Genomic DNA, 20,460 nt, shown 5'->3' with positions numbered 1-20,460 from the left:
CCAAACCTAACCCTAACCGTATTCTGTCTATTTTATAAAAATTACAAATTAACACCATTAACATTTTTTCATTTTTGTTTTGTTACTTTTGTGTCATTAAAATGTGCAACGTTGAAAAATAAGACTTTATTTCATTTAAAGAACATTGTAGTGCATGGTTCCAGAGACATAATTTTAGGGTTATATCGGACAACATTTTAGTAGAAAATTTATCATTTTTATCTACAGTACATACAAGTAATTTAAGTACAGTAACTCTTCTAACTAATGTTTTTTGCCTATGGATTGCATGGAAAACAGTCATTTTTTCATAACAATATCACAAAAAACTCGACTTTTCCTAAAACAAAAATATATATTACAGTAAGGCCCCATACACACGATAGAATTTATCCGCGAATACGGTCCAGCGGACCGTTTCCGCGGATAAATCCTCTCGAGGATTTCAGCAGATTTTAATGCGATGGAGTGTACTCACCATCGCATTGAAATCCGCGCCGAAATCCTCTGGCGATGACGTGTCGCGATTATGACGCGGCGACGTGCGCGACGCTGTCATATAAGGAATTCCACGCATGCGTCGAATCATTACGACGCATGCGGGGGATCCCTTCGGACGGATGGATCCGGTGAGTCTGTACAGACCAGCGGATCCATCTGTTGGGATGGACTCCAGCAGATGGATATGTTCTGCATGTCAGCAAATATCCGATCTGCTGGAATCCATCCCAGGGGATAAATATCTGCGGAAACAGATCCGCTGGAGTGTACACACCATAGGATCTATCCGCTGAAACCTATTTGCTGGGATTTATCTGCGGATGGATTCTATGGTGTGTACGGGGCCTAAGTAATACAAGTCCAACAGCCAGAACTGTAATATAATATTTAAAGAGATTGTAAACACACTTTTTAAATAACAAAAAGAGCTTACCTGCTTTGTGAAATGGTTTTGCACAGAGCAGCTCTGATCATTTTTTTTCTGGGACCCTCTCTGGCCAACTCCCTCCTGCTAAGTGATCCCCATAGCGAGCCGCTTTTTATAGAGCCTCAATCCCAAGCCATGCTGGGAGTGTCCATTGACATTAGCCCCCCCCCCACTTTCTGCTCACAGCTCCCACTGCTGCCTCCAGTGTTCAGTGAGGGTAAAGCAGAGAGAGCCACTGCTTTCAGGTACAGTGCTGGATTGAGATCAGGCTCAGGTACGTATTTATGGGGCTGTGGGGGGAGTTGAACACAGAAGGTTTTTTTACCTTGATGCAGAGAATGTTTTACGGTAAACCCTCTATCTTTAAAACCAGATGCCACCTAGAACATTACATTTTATCCAGGCAATCCCTAAAGAGTGGCATATCTAGAAACAATCTAGAAGAAACTCTAACAAGAGAAGCACTAGGCCAGGAGGCAGGATGGCATGCTCTCATTGGACCGATACTAATAAGACATGTTGGAGGAGGGAATTCTTTAGCGTGGACTTACCGCTCTGAAATGTCATATGACCAACTTCCAAGAGCCGCACAGAAATCTGATGCTGGAAGAGGAGTCCTCCATTGGTTGTAACAATTGCTACCGGGCATTTGGTACCTTGGCCCAGGACATGGTACTGATGATTGCACAGGGAGAGCCACACTAGGCCTGAGCTATTAGTTTGGCAGCTTGGGTGCTCATGTACATTAATTTATAAATGAAAGCTACTGTTGTAGATTTTATTAATAAATTACTGTTCTATGTTAAAAAAAAAAAGGCCTTATTGACTGAAAGCAAACCCTTATTAGTTTTTATTGACCACTGGTTTATTCTTTTGTTCCATTTTTTTTTATCATTTATATACAAACTTTTAAAATTTGTGTTCTATTGTGAAAACCAACAAACCACAGAATACAATGTGTAGTAAAGCCTAGTTAGTTTTTTTGACCCTAGAATTTATAGTTCCAAATTTGGATAACATTTTTTAACTCCCCCCCCCCCCCCGGCGCATAAGGAGCGTCACGAGTTGCCGAAAGAAGCCGGACATCAACTCGACACTATAAGGCGCTTGCGCAACGGCGTTCGGCTTCTTTCGGCAACTCGTGACGCTCCTTATGCGACGGGGGGTAGTTTTTGTCATCATGTCAATCACTAACTGCTGCATAGGAACGCCCACTCCCGCGGGAGGCACTACCCCGAAGCCGGGTAAGAAAATAGCTATACGAGGTATGTACAGCAAAAAAAAAAAAAATCGGCATACTGTCAACGTCGAGAGTGAGCTCAATGTAATGTTAGAAAATTGCTTTTAGGGTGAACCCCCGCTTTCAGACGTCAGTCCCGCTTTACATTAAACCAGGTCCTTGCTATAGATAGTAATGCACAAGGAATTACATTTTTTTTCTACTGCAAAATCCTGCTATCGTTTCATAATAAAAGAAAACCCACACAAATCCCACAATTAGAAATCCATTGCTGTATTTTATTTTGAACTTGTTTATGCTGTCACAATGATTTTTTATAGATGGAAACGTATGCTTGGAATATTTTTGGCTACAGCATAATTAACACTCACCTGCTCTCACTGATATTACTATGTATGCACTTCTTGGAAATATACTGTTTGAACGGTTGCCATAGTGACCCGTTATTTCCTCTTATATATGATAAAATGATTTCACCAAGAAAACAATTTCTGATAAGATTTACATTTTTTTTTCCAATTGTAGCTCTGCCAGCTTATTAGTAGCATGTTACATGTTAAACCCTATAATGGTCGTAATGTAACATGTTACTAAAGATGAACCTAACCGCTTGCTATTTGTATACTGTATATATACAGCAGCAAGGTGGCTCTGCTGCACAGGATCATCCTGCACTTCCAGGCCTGGGGTGCGTGGCCGGCAGCCCACTCAAGCTGTGATGAGATAGAGCAGAAGCTGATCGGCAAGTATGGCAGACTCGATGCTTCAGTACTCAGGCAGAACGGCAGTCTGCATATGTAAACGAGGCAGATCGCAATTCTGTTTGTACAGAAGGCATGGATCCTGTGTCTCTGCTAAGCAGGGGTATCGATCCATGCCTTCCTCTAGTACAAGCTCCTCTCCCACACTTGTAAAACACTGGTCAGGCACACATTTAACCCTTTAATCACTCCTGATGTTAAGCCCTTCCCAGCCAGTGTCATTAGTACAGTGACGGTGCATATTTTTGGCACTGATCACTGTATTGGTGTCACTGGTCCCCAAAAAGTGTGAAGTGTCAGTGTCCCGACAGTCCTGTTATAAGTCTATGATCGCCGTCATTACTAGTAAAAAATAAATAAAATAAAATTAATAAAAATATCCCATAGTTTGCAGACACTATGGCCCAGATTCACGTAGGAGATACGACGGCGTATCTCCAATTACGCCGTCGTATCTCTGAGTCTGAGGCATCGTATCTTGGCGCCTGATTCAAAGAATCAGATACGCCAGAATTTTTCTAAGATACGATCAGCGTAAGTCGCCTACGCCGTCGTATCTTAACTGCATATTTACGCGGCGCATGCGGCGTTCGAAAAAAGCGTCATTTATGTGGGGTCACAATAAATTAACATAAAACACGCCCACATGTTCCACATTTAAATTAGGCGGGCTTACGCCGGCCTATTTACGATACGCTGCCGCAACTTTGCTTTGTGAATACTGCACTTGCCTGTCAAAGTTGCGGAGGCGTAGCATAAATAGGATACGTTACGCCCGCTCACAAATACGCGCTCCCTACGTGAATCTGGGCCTATAACTTTTAGGCAAATCAATCAATATATACGCTTACTGGTATTTTTTGTTTTAACCAAAAATATGTAGCAGAATACATGACCTAAATTGATGATTTTCTTTTTATTCGATATGTTTTATAGCAGAAAGTAAAAAATATTGTTTTATTTTTTTAATTGTTGGATCTTGTTTTGTTTTATAGCTCAAAAAATAAAACCCACAGAGGTGATCAAGTACTACCAAAATAAAGCTCTATGTGTGGGGGGGAAAAAGGACATAAATTATGTTTAGGTACAGCTTCGCACGACAGCCCAGTTGTTGGTTAATGTAGCGCAGAACCGTATCGCAAAAAATCGCCTAGTCATTAAGGGGGGTAAATCTAACAGAGGTCAAGTGGTTAAAGCAATCTTACAAGAGATTTTTTTTTTTTTTTTTAAATTGAGTTCCTCCTTAACCTCATATTACTTTTTAGGTAGTCATGATTAGCACTGATTAGCCTCATTATTCCTTACTGTTTGCTATTTATTTTTGCATATTTCCATCTTTAACCAATAATATTTTTTTTTTTATTTGCATTTTTATAGTATTTTTTGTGTCATGTTAAAATAAAATTCAAAATAAGGGGGAAAAAAGCTTTTTCATTTGTAATAAACTTTGTAGTGCTTTGTACCAGAATCATAATTTGTATTATTATATGTGGGACAATATATGGTATACAATTTACACTTTTTATCTGTGGTAACACTTTTTTTTTAACCAACTCTTCTTTGGATTGCATAGAAAATAACATAATGTTTTCAAGATATGATTACCAAAAGAAAATATTGTTTGACTTCAAACAAATAAATAATATCTATAACTGTGTTTTCATAAGTTATGACAAAGTTGTTGCCAAATAAACTTTAGCAGAAATATAAAACCTACTCTGGTACATAAGGGATATACAGATCCAACACCTGCTCTGGTTAATGTTTATAGACGACTTAAATCTTTTCACAAAGGGGTCTTAACTTTGTTTTGAATGAAGTGAAAAATCTATTTATTAACTTCCATGTCTTATCCCCCTTTTTTTTATTTTTATTTTGCGTGCATTTCCTTTAATCAAGTTTTTACTTTTCTCCTGACAGAACAGAAATATAAATGGCAGGCAAGAGAAGCAAAATCAAGTCAAATATAAAAAAGGTTTAAAGAGGAGTAAGAAAAAAAAAAAGAGGACGAAAAGTCCATCCAGACCAGCATGCAAGAGCAACGCATCTGACAAGCGACAACGGTTATGGGAAGGATCGTCAGACAGGACATCAGTAAGTGACATATAACATACAACGTGCTCCATGTATACCATTTACTAATACATACTGAAGAATAGGTTAGTGTCACTTTTTAACATGACACAAGGTTAGACATTTAGATGATGGTCATTGTGACATTATAGCCTGCTGAAACAGGTGGAACTATTATTATTATGTTTTCTATGTAATATAATATTTAACAGATACTACCTGGAGTGTAATGCTTTATCCAGACTATTCCCAACGCGTGGCATATCTACAGGCTAGCAGGCTAGCAATGAGGGGAACAAGGAGAGGCCTAGGATGAGGGGTGGAAGGGTATTTTCAAAGATACACTGGGCTTGCAGCCTTCAGTGGAGATACCTCAGCATTGGATAGCTACCTTCTTTCTATTTAGACCTATGACAACAACATCTGACAGAAGGAAGTCTTCCAGCATGGGCTTCCTGTATGAGCCTGGAATCTCATGTGACCTAATTCCAAGAGCCACAAATGAAGAAGGGCTACTTGGTTGTATTTCCCCAGTCCTTTCCCAGTCCACTGTAATGATTGCTACTGGGCATTTTGTCTCTTGACTCAGTCCTGACAATGGATACAAAAAACCTTGACTTATTCTTGCTCACTACATAAGTGTAAGTATCATACTAGTGTGTGTATGATTTACAAGGGACTTCTATGCTGAAACATTTGCTAGTTATACTGTGTGAGGAATATTTCTACAATAAGACCCCTTTCCCACTGAGGGCGTATTGCAGGCACTATAGCGTTAAAATTAGTGCCTGCAATCAGCCCTCAAACAGCTGCTCCATTGTCTCCAGGAGTAGGCCAGTTTAGCTAGGAACTGCAAATCAAAGTAAGCCTAGGAGCCAGGTGACTTGGCATTTTCTCCTTTGTTGCATTCCTTGGAGAAGAACCCCTGTGTGGGCGATCCTGTATATAGACTTTTATTTTGTTCCTTTTAATAAAATGGGCTGCCACGCCCTTAAACCTGATAACTGACTGCCATGGACTTACTAGAAAAATGCATCCATCACTGAGCTAATACCCCCAATATTACTATATATATATATATATATATATATATATATATATATATATATATATATATATATATATATATATATATATATATATATATATATATATATATATATATATATATATATATATATCATATATATATATATATTAGGCGTCCGCTTATGTTTTCATGGCAAAAAATTAGTCTGTTTTTTTTTTCCTGTTACTTTATTGGCAAGAATCTCAACAGGTATGTCCTTGAGATGACATACAGTATAGTCACATAGTTTAATATAGTGATATAGAAAATCTAAGATATTCCGACCAAGAAATGGTAAATGAGATACAAAGTATGAACATTACTCCCATAAAATAGAAGGTTGTGAAGAAAGATATGGTGATTACATTTTGAAAACAACTCATGTAAATCATAGAGCATACAGATAGGGTAACATCTCAGGAGCCAATTTATTAGGCCAAGTATAGGTGTCATTGTCGCGTTAGGGCCATTATTATAGGTCATAGTAGGGAGTAGATGGAGAAAAAATAAATGCATTAAAAAAGGGTAGGTGAGAAGATGGGAAAGAGGTGAGGGAGGAATGGAAGAGATAATAAAGGAAATACCCGGGAGGTTACCAGGGGTGGGTAACGGAAACTATAAAATCAATTCTAAAGTTTCATTAGTTGCAAAGGATGTTGGCAGGGCAGGAAGTAGTCAAGCCATGGCTGCTAAATTGAGAGAAATGTATTATGTATACCATTTAAGATCGATGTAAGCTTCTCATTATATATGCATACATGGCATGGCACTTTACTTCCGCAAAGTTTAGAGATGGAGAGTTCCCTGGCTGGGTAATAGTTTGTTTAGTGGCTATGAATATATGTGATGATGATCGTTTTCATTGGCTTTATGTAACAGGGATCGAAATGTAAATTCTAGGAGCACAAATACTGCGCTGTTTATAAAATGAAAAAGCAGCCAACACAGCAGTGGATCAAATTGCAAAAATATGGAAGCGTATAAAGAAAGTGCAGTGCTAATAAAACCACAATATTCAAATTGTGTAAAAGGTAAAGAGACTGGTGTTATTGGTGGTGGATCTCCTATCAAAGGATCTCCTATCAAAGTGTATCATCTCACTTCGATTTACATTTTTGTATTTCACCAATCTTTGGACTTTTAGACACAAAGGCCCAGATTCTCAAAGGGCTTACGACAGCGCAGCGCCATGTACGCCGTCGTAAGTCCTAATCTGGGCCGTCGTATCTATGCGACTGATTCTTAGAATCAGTTACGCATAGATATCCATTAGATCCGACAGGCGTAAGGCTCTTACGCCGTCGGATCTTAAATGCAATTTTTTTTTGTCCGCTAGGTGTCGCCTCCGTCGTTTTCCCAGTCGAGTATGCAAATTTACTAGATACGCGAATTCCTGAACGTACGCGCGGCCGACACAGTAAAGTTAAGACGTTTACGTTGGGCTTGTCCCGGCGTAAAGTTGCCCCTGGGTATATGAGGCGCAACCAATGTTAAGTATGGCCGTCGTTCCCACATCGAAATTTATAAATTTACGTAGTTTGCATAAGTCGTCCGCGAATGGTGCTGAACGTAATTTACGTCCACGTCAAAACCAATGACGTCCTTGCGACGTCATTTAGAGCAATGCATGCCGGGATATTTTAGGGATGGCGCATGCGCAGTTCGTTCGGCACAGGGACGCGCTTCATTTAAATGAAACACGCCCCCTACCCGCCGAATTTGAATTCCGCCAGGTGATTTACGTTACGCCGCCGCAACTTTACACGCAAGTGCTTTGTGAATAAAGCACTTGCCTGAAAAACTTGCGGCGGCGTAACGTAAATCAGATACGTTACGCCCGCCCAGTTTTACGCCATTCTACGAGAATTTGGCCCAAAGTTCTTTTTATATTCATTTCACATATGGACTTGTTTTGAATAACAATACACTGAATATATGTCACTATATTTATTTACCTTTTAAACAATTTGAATATTGTTGTTTTATTAGCGCTGCACTTTCCTTACACACTTCCCAGGGATCCGTACAGAGATTGACCCAGGGAATTGAGCTGATTGTAGTATAAACCTGTATCCACAAACATCAGACTTTGGGATATGTGCTACATAATTATAAATGTTTTTTTTTTTAAAGTGAACCTGTGCTTTGCCAATGCAAGACAAGACAAGGCGTTTCTTTAATTACCAGCTACACCAACAGCGTATACTTAAAGAATATGTAAACCCAAAGTTTCATATTCCAGATATGTGCCTGATATACCATGTACTTGTATGACAAAGTACCCTGTTCTCTTTTTATTGCTTCTTTTGTGTTAAATCCCTGGTGTTCCGGCCAGTCCCTCTGCCTCTCTTATGCAGCTGAGAACAGAGAGGTGAGGCTTTAGATATACTTTAATCAGCCCATAGATGATTTACTTTTTCTTGATCAACCAGTGGGTTGAATTAAAAAACTAACCTGATTCCGCCTATCCACACACTCAATGTGGATAAGAGAATTACTCCTACTGAGCTATTGTGGTCTGACGGCGGGGAGACTTCCCCACCATCGGAATTCACTGATCAGAGCTGCCGGCTATAGTGGCTTAGTTCAACTTCTGTACAAACACTGGATTGAAATTTGGTCGGTCTCTTCTTGACATAACCTGGTGAACATCTCCTAATCTTTCTTTTCCTCTATTTTTCTTTTTTCACTATCTACTTTTCTTTCTTACCCTTTCTTTCTTCCATTCTTATTCCTCATGTCAATGTTACAAGTGTTGTAATTTAATGCTTTGCTCAAGTTTACTTCCATTCATCTTTATCACCGTTTCTCCATAATTTGTTACTTTATATTTGGTGAAAAATCCCGCTTTGTTATGTAATACTTTTAAATTCTACTCACCTGGGGCCAGATTCAAGTATCTGGGCGTATCTTTGTGCGGGCGTAGCGTATCCTATTTACGTTACGCCTCCGCAACTTAGACAGGCAAGTGCAGTATTCACAAAGCACTTGCTCCGTAAGTTGTAAATATGGGAGGGTCTACATAGACCTTGTATTTAAGTGCAATGCTTACATTGCAGGTACAATCTATGGCATGTAAATGGGAGTTGCTAGCAGGGGAGGCCATATACGCCCAGGAAAAAAGTTGGAAAGGACAAACAACTGGGGCAGGGCTAGGTGTGGGCAGCCACTGATGAACCAGATTTAAGCTCTAGACTACAACTCTAATACAAAAGTGCTGTGGACATGAAGGGCATAGCCGATGTAAGGGTAACAATGTTGCCCATTTTGGACGTGGTAGGAAAGTGATGTCACCCCCATAAAGGGAGACTCTGCACATGAATATCTGTATGTTTTTTTTCTCCTCTTGGGGTTATGGGAGAAACATAAAAAAACAGTCAGGCTTGATACTTGCTGTTGCTGGTGATTGTCCACTCAGGCAGCCAGTGCTGTCATAAGGGGGTACACGCAACAACAGGTGTGTTTTTGAGTTTGAATAGGGGAAACAGAAAATGTGCTCAGACTTCATCTATGCTGCTAGAAATTATACTTTTTTTTACAGTTTGTCTACAGTTCCAGTTTTGGGTTAAACCAGATTCTTGATATATAGGTAGTAATTCAAGCATTATTACATTTTTCTAGAGCAAAATCCTTCTGACTTTTCATTAAAAAAACACACACAAATCCCATGAATCAATTGCTGTATTCTATTTTGAACTTGTTCATGCTGTCACAATGCTTTCTATGAGATTGAAACATATACCTGGTATATTTTTGGCTTCAGCGTTAAGACTCGCCTGCCCTCGCTGATCTTTCTATGTATACACATATGCGGTATGAATTGTTGCCATGGTACCCAGTAATTTCCTGATGCTATGCTATGTGTGCATTTTGTACAGTCATGTCAAGAGTTACCCAGGACCAAATCCTTCAAATCATCTCACAGAGTGGTGATCATAGGAATTATCTAGAAACTATAATGCTGGCTGCTAGATTGACAGGGACATAAAGATATCATGTAGTTCTAAATTTCACGATGAAAGGTCCAGATGTGGTTTTCTGACAGCTCAGGGTTTTGAGCTGGACATTAACAGTGTGAAGGAAGCAGTTGATTGTACATTATTCCAATGATCACATGCTCATCCTAACCTACTGCTGTGGGCTATTGCCATAGAGTTCTTGGGGGCATGCAACAGGCCATCATATGTATAATTCATGAAACTTTTTGACGTAACTGTAAAACTACTGTAAAAAAATAATATTGGAGTACATTACAGGACATGGAATCTGAGTTGGAGATTATTATAATGCAGCTGTTTTAAAGAAATGGCCATATATGACTGGCAATGTCGCCAATACTCATCATGGCTTCACCAGACAAACCTCCATGCTCATTGGTGTATACAGATACTCCGCTGCGCTAACGGGCGTACACAGATGCACGACGGCACTAACGGGAGGTTGTAATAGATGCTGACGCCCACTGCCTATATAAACCCACTGTTGAGATCCCTGAGTTGCTGGATTATCGTCAACTCCCCTGTGTTTCCTCTGCTCCTGCATTCTGATCTTGGACTTCCCGTTGAACGACCCGGCTTTCTGTACCTGTTTATTCTGATGTCCTGGCTTGACCCCTGGCTTATATTCTGACCTATTTCTGACTGCTCCACTGCTTGATCCTGGCTTAATTCACCGAAACTCTGCTTATGCCTGTCTTACCATGAATGACCTTGGCTTGTTTCAGTGACCCGACCTGAATTCAGAAGCCTAACCTGGCTTCCGATTCTCCTGCCGGATTTCCCAGCTACCCAATATGTCTGGCTCCTTTCTAGCACGCCTGCCACACAGTGCATTCAGCTTGCTTCAACTGCACCACAGTGATCAAGTCATCAGGCCACAGCCACTGGCAAACCCTGCTTCTTTGGACACTGCATTCCCTGTTTCACATTCAGAGTTGCGCTGCACTCAGCCACAAGGGGAGCCCTCTTGGCCTCCAACTAGACTTTTGACACTGGACTTTGACAAAAAAAACTGTAAGGTTTCCATGTCCAGCAAGCCTTGCTCTGCAATGTACTTGAATTTTCCTAATCGTACATTACAGGACACAGGATCGGAGTCTTAGACCATGGGACATCCAAAAGTAGTCAAACTGAGGGATGGTGAAAATGTTTGCGATAAAACCCTGGAACATTTCCTCCTCTGGGACAGGGACTCTGACAACATGAGAAAGGAGCTGGTGGAGAGCAGATTGGAGATCCACCTGCCTTTGGAGGCAAGGTAGAGGCAGGAACCAAAACTCTAGTTTGTGGCCAAAACAGGCATCTAGTTTGTGGCCAAAACAGGCCTATGATATTTATGAGATCAGACGTCTTGCACAGTAAATCCCAGTGGATGACATCACTAAGGTCAGCCATACATGGTTTAAATCCTGCTGAACCGGCCGAGATTCAAACCATTAATGGGCAGGCTGAATGTACCAGGTTGATTGACCGATCAAATTGGGTACAACCTGCCTGCCAGATTCTCTTGCGGTTATCGCTAGTAGCTGCTATATCACTGGCTTCCCCCAGAACGCCCCCCCCCCTCCCGCCGGGAGAAGACAATGGCCCGGCAGGAGGGATTCCCGCATAAACATGGTCTGTGTTGATGGGGGAATCAGGCAAGTTTCCTTACTGTCGTGGTTACTTATTAACATCTGCAGTATAACTCAAAACAATTCAGGTACTCGAGGCACTTTGTGTAAGCCTTCGCCAGTCATCTCCATTAAAGTGTGCATCTCAAAAGAATGCAAAGTGAAAACAAATACAATTCAGTAAATCTAAGCAAAAAATACACATTTCTATATTTTATTTATTTATTTTAAAGCAAGAACGCAGTTACTAACAGAGATGGCCACAACATTTGGCCTAAAGGTAGATACAGTGATAGTCATACAACTGTACAATATTTAACTATTGATTGAAATTACCATTGAGCACTGGGTGTGTAGCAGTCAGTCTAACACTTATAAGTGCATGGGGGGGGGGGGGTTCCTCTGCTAATGAGATTTGAAGAGTAATTTAAGTAGGGAGTTGAATTTCAATTGGGTGGTTAAATGATAACCAATCTGGTCTGGTACATTGTGTGTATTGGAAGCATTGTGCTATTGACTGGTGTGTGTCAGTAATTGAATTTTACTGTCATCCAGAACTGTTTGATCTTGAGGCATGACCAAAATATGTGGTATAAGTCCCCATCTAATGCCAGCCATAGATGACTCGAACCTCGAAATTCAAACCATGTATAGGCAGGTTAAATGTACCAATCAATCAACTTGGGTACAGCCAGCCTGCTGGATTTTACTTGTGATTATCACTAGCGGCTGCTGTAACACTGTCTTCTACTGGTGGGGGCAGCTTTTCTTCCCTGGGAGAAAACAATGGTTTGGCAGGAGGGATTCCTGCATCAATTCTGTCTGTGTTTATGGAGAAACAAGATAATTTCTTTCCTGCAACCGTGATTTGCACCATGTATGGCCTACCTTAATGTCCAAATATGAGACCACAGAAGGAAGGGCTTAGGTCTATGAGTTATGATCAGAGCAGGGATATATAGTAGTGGTGGAAAAATTGAAGTGTGATTGCAAGTTATTTTGTGGCCTTTATTGTTTCCTGGGAATAGTTATAGAGAGTTTAAATCAGATCATCAGACTGTAATTTGGGGGGAAAGTTTGGCTCCATTTATTGAATCTGGTTGCCATGAAGGAATAATCCAAAGATTTGCAGCAGAAGTTCTATAGGTTGGAAATCACATTTTCTTCTGGATTGAGGTGGCTTAAGAGGGTGACCAAATAGTTTCCCCGATCTTTACGAAATACATTTTGGGTGGTGCTTTTAACATAAGATTTGAGGGTGGAGCGTCTTTTAAATTCTGGTAAGTCTGGGTTGTTCCACGTCAAGAGAACGAGAGATACATTGTTTAGCATAGAGTAGGTTCAAATTTTACGCCAAGTGAGGCAGGTAGTTGATGGATCCATGGCCATTTTTGTAGACAAGTGCTTCTTGTTGATAAGAAGGGCCTATGATAAATTAATGCCAGGGAGCATTATTTGATATAGTACCTGTATACACTGAGGTGTCCTAAATCCAGTCCCTTATATATCTGGCAAAAGAGAATAAATTATATAGTTCAGTGTCGGGTAAGTTGTCCCCCCGTTAGTAACTGCTTTAAAGTGCATAGACTTATGGTTGCTCTCCTATTGCTCCATCTTTTTAAAATTGCTGCCTGTAAAGAAACATACCTGTTGATCCTGACAGAAATCCAGTAAACTCCTAACTCCTGTAGTGAACTGGCAACTCTGACACTGAAATACCAAGCAGTACTATTAGGCCTGATTAAGATCTTGAGGTGGAGGAGCGCTGGACACAGGTTTTCAAATTTGCAAATTAAATGATTACTTGAGCCATCTCATCAACTCTATAAAATAAAGGGAGAGGGGGTGTTCTGAAGTTCTCCCAGTAGGGAAGAATTAAGACAGTCCTCATCAAGTCCTGATGATTGCCCCTTAAAACAGGCTGGATACACTTGTTGAATTTGCTTTTATTGGAAACAAATACTCCAACATTGTATGGTTGATCCTGCTCTTATTTTTTTCCTCCAACAATAAATCCCTGGATTGAGTTGTTAACATTTCCTCACTCTATCCAAAACTATAGAAAAAGTTTTGGCTTTACATAAAATTTGAGGATGGTACTACTTCTTCTACTGAAAATGATTTGCTTTTTTTAGTTATGCTTTGCCACAACTGGGATTTCCTTTTTTTTTTAAGATTTGTCGATTAGCATATGTGTAATGTCTGAAAATGCATGAGTAATTTCCTAATTCAGTATGATAATATTCTGGGGAAAGCTAAGAAATGTTGTCAGAATGGTAATTCATGAAGAGTAATTAAAAGTGGACAAGTGCACCGTTATGAATTTAGGTGCCAAAATTCCAAATTAATATTTATGCTTTGCGGTATAAAGTGCTTTAGTGGAGAGAAAATTAAAAGCTACCTAATATGTGAGGAAAGTAGAAGTTTTACCATAAATTGTACAGCTGAAAACCATTTAAAGGACCCGTATACATACATACATTTCTTTTTATATAATAACTACTCTCTTTTAAAAAATATTTTAGTTTTTAAAAACCCTAGCAAAAGTTTGCATGTTCCTGAACAGCTAAGATTGTGGAGCAGAGATGATTTTTAGACCAGAATATTAGGGGTGCACCGATATATCGGTGCCGATACATATCGGCCGAAAACAGCTGTTTTGGGGACATGCCGAAACGGCTTTAAAATTGCCGATATGACTAGTGGCTGCAGAGCGGTAAAACACACTGAAACTGTCTCCGCTCTGCTCGCACACAGCCCCGCCTGCTCCTAACCACGCTGTGATAAACAGAATGCCGTTCTAATGCTGAGATGTTTTCTGTCTATCACAGCGTGGGGTTAGGAGGAGGCAGGGCTGTGTAGCAGAGCGGAGACAGTTTCAGCATACGGGCAGCGGTGAGTTGCTTTATTTTCTAGCCAAATTCCTGGACTGCAGGCCAGCGTGTAGAAAAGGAGAGGAGCAGAGCACAGCCCGGCATCCAGGAGCAGTCCATCCGCCTATCGGGAGCTCATCCCCGGCTCGGCACCGGGCTCCCCTGATCGCACCCCTCCGTCCCCATCCCCCCACCCCCTCCGAGCCGGGGCCGCGCTGTGTGAAGTAATGTTGGCTGCGGGCCGCTCCAGCTCCTGCACGGGGCTCTCTGCACTCCGCTCTCCGCACACACATGTACCAGGCAAGGCTGAGAGAGAGAGAGACAGCCCATACACAGCAGCACTCTGCCCAGTCCTAATGCCATCCCTGTGCACTGCTAGAAGGATGGTGGTGGCACCAGGACAGACCTGCTGGATGATCCTCTTACTGCTGTTACAGGAGATGTATGCTCTCTGCACTGAGTGAATGGGCAGCAGGCTGTGCTCATTGTCTCCTCACCACACTCATACGACATGTTTTTGGAGGTGACAGGGTTAAAAAAGAGAACCTGTCACCTCCAATTGCTATCACAATTGCTAAATTAATAAAATAAGTAATTAAAAATATTAAAGAATGAGAAAAATAATATTAAAAATAAGAAAATTATACAAAAATAAAAAAAAGTAAAACGACAAGCTACAAAAAAAAGTGATAAAGTAATAAAAAAAAAAAGACACAAGAGGCGGCAATTGGGGGCACAGTGAGGCGGCAATTGGGGGCACAGTGAGGCATCAATTGGGGGCACAGTGAGGCGGCAATTGGGGGAACAGGGAGTGTAGTGGCACCAATGTATGCACGTGCGCACACTGATGCACGCACTTGTGCCAGTTCACGCATGCGCATGCATACGCCAGTACATGCCTTTTCTTGTACATATCCTGATATGCCCATGCCTGCGCGCCAATGCGCTCTTGTTACCCGGGTTTCCCTTACACCATCAACCATCATCCTGAGAGTAAGAGTGATTGGGGGGTAGGGGATTAGCCGGGGTAGGGGATTGCTTAAAAGTTGTTGATATAGAGTCTAAACGTGTTTCCAAGGAGCGTCGCAAAGCTATTCGTTTACGTGAACGGTAGGGGGGGAGGTAAGCAAGGAGGGGGAGGGGAGGGGGGGGTGAGGATTGGGAAGGGGGGAGAGACAGGGGGGAGGAAGGAAAATAGAGAGGAAAGAAGAAGGAGGGGGAGGGGGTAAGGGGAAAAAAAGATCTCTGGCAACCTCCTGGGTAGAGAGGGCGGGTGCTTCGATTGATCAAATCTGCAGAGCAGCAACTTGGACGAGCCAAAATACTTTCCTGAGACACTACAGGGTGGAGCTGTTGTCCCCTTAAGACTTGGCGTTTGGCAGGAAGGTCCTACAGCTGGTGAGCCCACCCTAAGGTAGGCCTGAACTTTTCTCATCGTCTCAGGTGTGCCGTCCTGGAAGATGACTGGAGAAAAGTACTGTGAAGGAATGCAATGAGCATAATGATAAATTAGAAAATGTCTATTCTCTATGCATCTTTATTATAATATAAAGTCTATATTGCTTTTTCATGTATACCACTGCTATAATCCTTCCATACTCAAATCAGCTCCTAATAACACCCCTCCCACCGAAAACACTGGAGAAGACCAAAGATGACGAATGCCCCCCTCTCCCACACAGCTTTAGGAATGCGGAGGTGAAGACACATCAGAGGGCCGGCTAAGATCGACACCCCATCTTTGTATTCTTCTTGTATCTCGGCCAATTAGACACATTACCATAATAGTGACGTATCATGCTGTATGTAGAAGTTTGTATTGCCTGCAATAAAGCAGAGATAACGGTGTAGTTCAACTGAGAGGGTCGTGTCAGTGAGTTATTCCCAGCCGTGCACGGTTATCTGAACTTTGAATTTGGAACAGCAGTAGAATCCATATTAACCCCTTTGCGGTTAACAAAACTATAACAGTACCAGTTAAACTTACCGGTAACTGGTTTTCTAGGAAGTCTTCCAGGACGGCAGGCCTACTTCTCTACCCTTAATTGTTGGTGATGTTTTATTCTCACAGAATGTACCCTCTGACACCAGTGTGGGTATATCCTTTTTCATAACTGAGGGACAGAGGGAAGGGTGGGGCCTTTTAAACTCTGTTGTTGATTGTGTTTCCTGTCAGGTGGGACATATCAACACAAAGTGGCACATAAGTGGCACATAATTGTGAAGTGGAAGGAAGATTATCCATGGTTTTCAACATTTTTTACAAATATGTGAAAAGTGTGTTGTGCATTTGTATTCAGCCCCCCTGAGTCAATACTGTGTAGGAATCGCCTTTCGCTGCAATTACAGGTTTGCTTCTAAGAATGCCCTGTATTTGGCTCCATCCATCTTCCCATAAACTCTGACCAGCTTCCCTGTCCCTTTAATGGTGGGGATGGTGTGTTCACGGTGATGTGCAGTGATGTGCAGTGTTAGTTTTCCCCCACACATAGCATTTTGCTTTTAGGCCAAAAAGTTTAATTTTGGTCTCATCTGACCAGAGCACCTTCTTCCACATATTTGCTGTGTCTTCTCACAAACTGCAAACGTGACTTCCTTTGGCTTCCTGTCAACAATGGCTTTCTTCTTACCACTCTTCCATAAAGGCCAGATTTGTGGAGGGCACAACTAATAGTTGTCCTGTGGACAGATTCTCCCACCTGAGCTATAGATCTCTGCAGCTCCTCCAGAGGTACCATGGGCCTCTTGGCTGCTTCTCTAATTAATGCTCTCCTTGCCCGGCCTGTCAGTTTAGGCGGATAGCCTTGGATTAGTAGGTTTGCCGATGTGCCATACTGTTTCCATTTTTGGATGATGGATTGAACAGTGGTCTGTGGGATGTTCAAAGCTTGGGATATTTTTTTATGACCTAACCCTGCTTTAAACTTCTCCGCAACTCTATCCCTGACCTGTCTGGTGTGTTCCTTGGCCTTCATGATGGAGTTTGTTCACTGAGGTTCTCTAACAAACTTCTGAGGGCTTCACAGAACAGCTGTATTTATACTGAGAATAAATTACACACAGGTGAACTATATTTACTAATTGGGTGACATCTGAGGGGCCTGGTATGGATTTTGGGGTGGACCCCTATGCCATTTTTTTTTTTTTTTTACATTTTGGCTCGGGTTCCCATTTAATATTCATACCAGACCTGAAGGGCCTGGTATGGATTTTAGGGGGATCCCCACTTTTTTTGGCGCCCTTTATTTTCATTGATTTTTATCTATATTGCCGGGATCTGACAATACATTACAGCTGCAAGCAATTTTAAATTAAATGTTTTCCTTTCAGAAATGTAATTTTTTTGCAGGATTGTTATAAACATAGAAAATAGGTGCTACAGGCAGACTAAGGGGACCCCCAGAAACGATATTTAAAGGAATATTTTATTTTTATTGTTTCACTTTAAGGATTATTAAAATCACTGCTCGGCTCATACCTATACTTCACTAACTGGCTCAGATAATTGAATCTAGTGCCCAGTTACAAGGTACACAGCATCGCCTACAGGATTGAAATCAATATCTCAGAATGAGCGAGGCAATCCTCTATAGGGCATTATATTTATTTACCATATGTGTTAAAAGTATTAAAATCCCTAAAAACTATTTTAGCATATGTGCAGTGCTGTAATATTCATTGTTAAAGTGATAGTCTTGTGTGTTTTTTCAATAAACATGCATGCTGCTCTGTGCAAAACCACTGCACAGAGCAGGACCTGCTCTGTGCAGTGGTTTTGCACAGATCAGCCTGTATCTGCCTCTTTTCGGGCCCCCCGCTAGCGCTCCTGGCCCCTCCGTCCTGCCGAGTGCCCCCAGAGCAGCAAGCTCTGCGTGTCCATTCTCACACAGAGCCGTAGCGATCGCCCTGCGATCACGGACGCACCGTGTTGCTAGGACACGGCGCTACCCTGATCAATGTAAAGAGCTGCTAATGCATCTCTTTAACCATGTGATTGGCTCGGGTTCCATAAAAAAGGATTCAAAATATAATGCGCTTGGTGTATATGTGAATAAAAATAAAATTAAGTGAATGAATAATAAATGATAAACAACAGCACTTACAACATCCAAAAATATATATAGAAAAACGTGTTGCGCTGTCTAAATATGTGAATCAACCTTCAAATATTACGAATAATAATCCTATAAAACAATAGTGAAAAAGTGCAAAAGTCCTTAAAACAAGTGCGACACCCAGTGCTTGGATCAGGCAAAATTGTCTCCTTACAAGATCCAAAGACCTATACTCACATCTGTGAGCTCTATTACCCCTCATATTAGGTGCAGATCAGCTTGACTTATACAGCCTCCCATCAGGGGATCAAGCCAATGAAGCCACAGGATATCCTCAGAAGCCGATTCAATCAGTGATCATAAGAAAAAAGGGAAACTCATTGCGCAGCGTTCAAATTAAAAATGGGCAATTTATTAAAACACTACTTACAACAAGACTGAAATCCCAGGCATTGGAAACAAAAATTGTCCTAGCACTCTCATGAACGTATGTTGACGTCACAGCTATTTCCTGCCCAGCCGACGTACGTTTAGTCTGAATAGACTTTTTCTGTGAAGCAGCCATAAAACAAGCCTTTCATAAATGTTGTCGTTTTTAGCCAATTATATTTCAAGCTCTGCTTATGGGTGTGGTTCTGAAAATGGGGTATAACTTTATATTGATTCTTCAAACAATCTAATTTAATTAAAAAAAAAAAAAATATTTTATCATTCTTAAACTTATCAAAGAATTTTCTATCTAGAATAAAACTGGCACTCAAACAAATCCAATTGTAGCACAGATGTCAGGCAAGAAAAATTATGACACTTCATACTTTACTTACAATTGAAACAAAAACTTTTGTCTATGGATTAAAATAGCAAAACTCTGTTAACAGTTTGCAATAAATCACTCACGTCTTGGTACAAAATGAAGATGCAGTGTATGACATGCAAGGCTGCTCCTGCCAACACATTGTCTGCTAAATCCAGCTCTGTACTTTGGATAAGATTCAAATGATAGGAGTTGGTGCGGGGCTTTCTTTGATGCAGATGATATGCATTAAACATATTGAGAACAATAAATATGTATTTCAAACTAAATTGGTGATTCCTATGCAGCTAACAATACATGTGTTAGATCTTAGACTGTTCTGCAAATGTGGCAAAATTTGTTGCAGAATTAGGCTCCATGCACACTGAAGCTAAAAAAAAGCTATAAAAAAACGCCAGTAGCTTTGCAGGGAGCCTTTCAATTTTTTTTTTTGCATTTTTGCAATAGCTTTAATCAGCGTTTTTCATTGTAGCTTTTTTTTTTTACTTTTTTTTTTTTCCCAATGGATAAAAAAACAATAAAAAATGCTGGTGCCAGCATTTTTGAGCATTTGAGCATTTTTGAGCGTTTTGCTTTTTTTTGTGTTTTTTACCGCCAAAAAACGGCACTTTGAACGCAAATTTCAGGCTTTCAGACAAAAGTCAATAAACCTCAAAGCTCATTAACACTAAAAAAACGCCCAGGTGTGCATGGGCACATAGGCTAACATAGAGTTCAGTTTATGGGCTTTAAAAAAAAAAAAAAGCCAAAACGCCAATAAACTACAGTTTATAAGCTTCAGTGTGCATGGAGCCTTAGGATGTAAAAATGTAGCTCCAGACAAATTGTTTTTCTAGTCTTGAATAGAGGAAGAGATGGAGGTTCCAGTATAGAAAGCTGTTTACTGCTGTCGGTGTCTCGGTTGAGGAGATCCAACTCCACTATTTGTTCTGACCAACATCCTCCGAGAGAGAAATTAAGGGGTTACCCAAAATATAACACTTGTGGCAAATACTGGAAGGGAGGGGAAGTCTTCACGTGGGGGAAATTATTCCAG

At 40.9% G+C, this 20,460-nt stretch overlaps 1 long non-coding RNA gene across 1 annotated transcript in view; it reads left to right on the top strand.

Annotated features, from left to right (window-relative positions):
* LOC120920776 overlaps window positions 1-20,460 on the top strand; it is a 159,283-nt gene that overhangs the window by 65,536 nt on the left and 73,287 nt on the right. Inside the window, exon 3 of the long non-coding RNA XR_005744769.1 lies at window positions 4,850-5,023. This is a non-coding gene — a long non-coding RNA (uncharacterized LOC120920776). The remainder of the gene's footprint in view (window positions 1-4,849; window positions 5,024-20,460) is intronic.

This window comes from Rana temporaria, chromosome 13, assembly GCF_905171775.1.
Source record: "Rana temporaria chromosome 13, aRanTem1.1, whole genome shotgun sequence".
Taxonomy (NCBI): Eukaryota; Metazoa; Chordata; class Amphibia; order Anura; family Ranidae; genus Rana; species Rana temporaria.
This window is presented reverse-complemented; position numbering and strand designations above follow the sequence as displayed.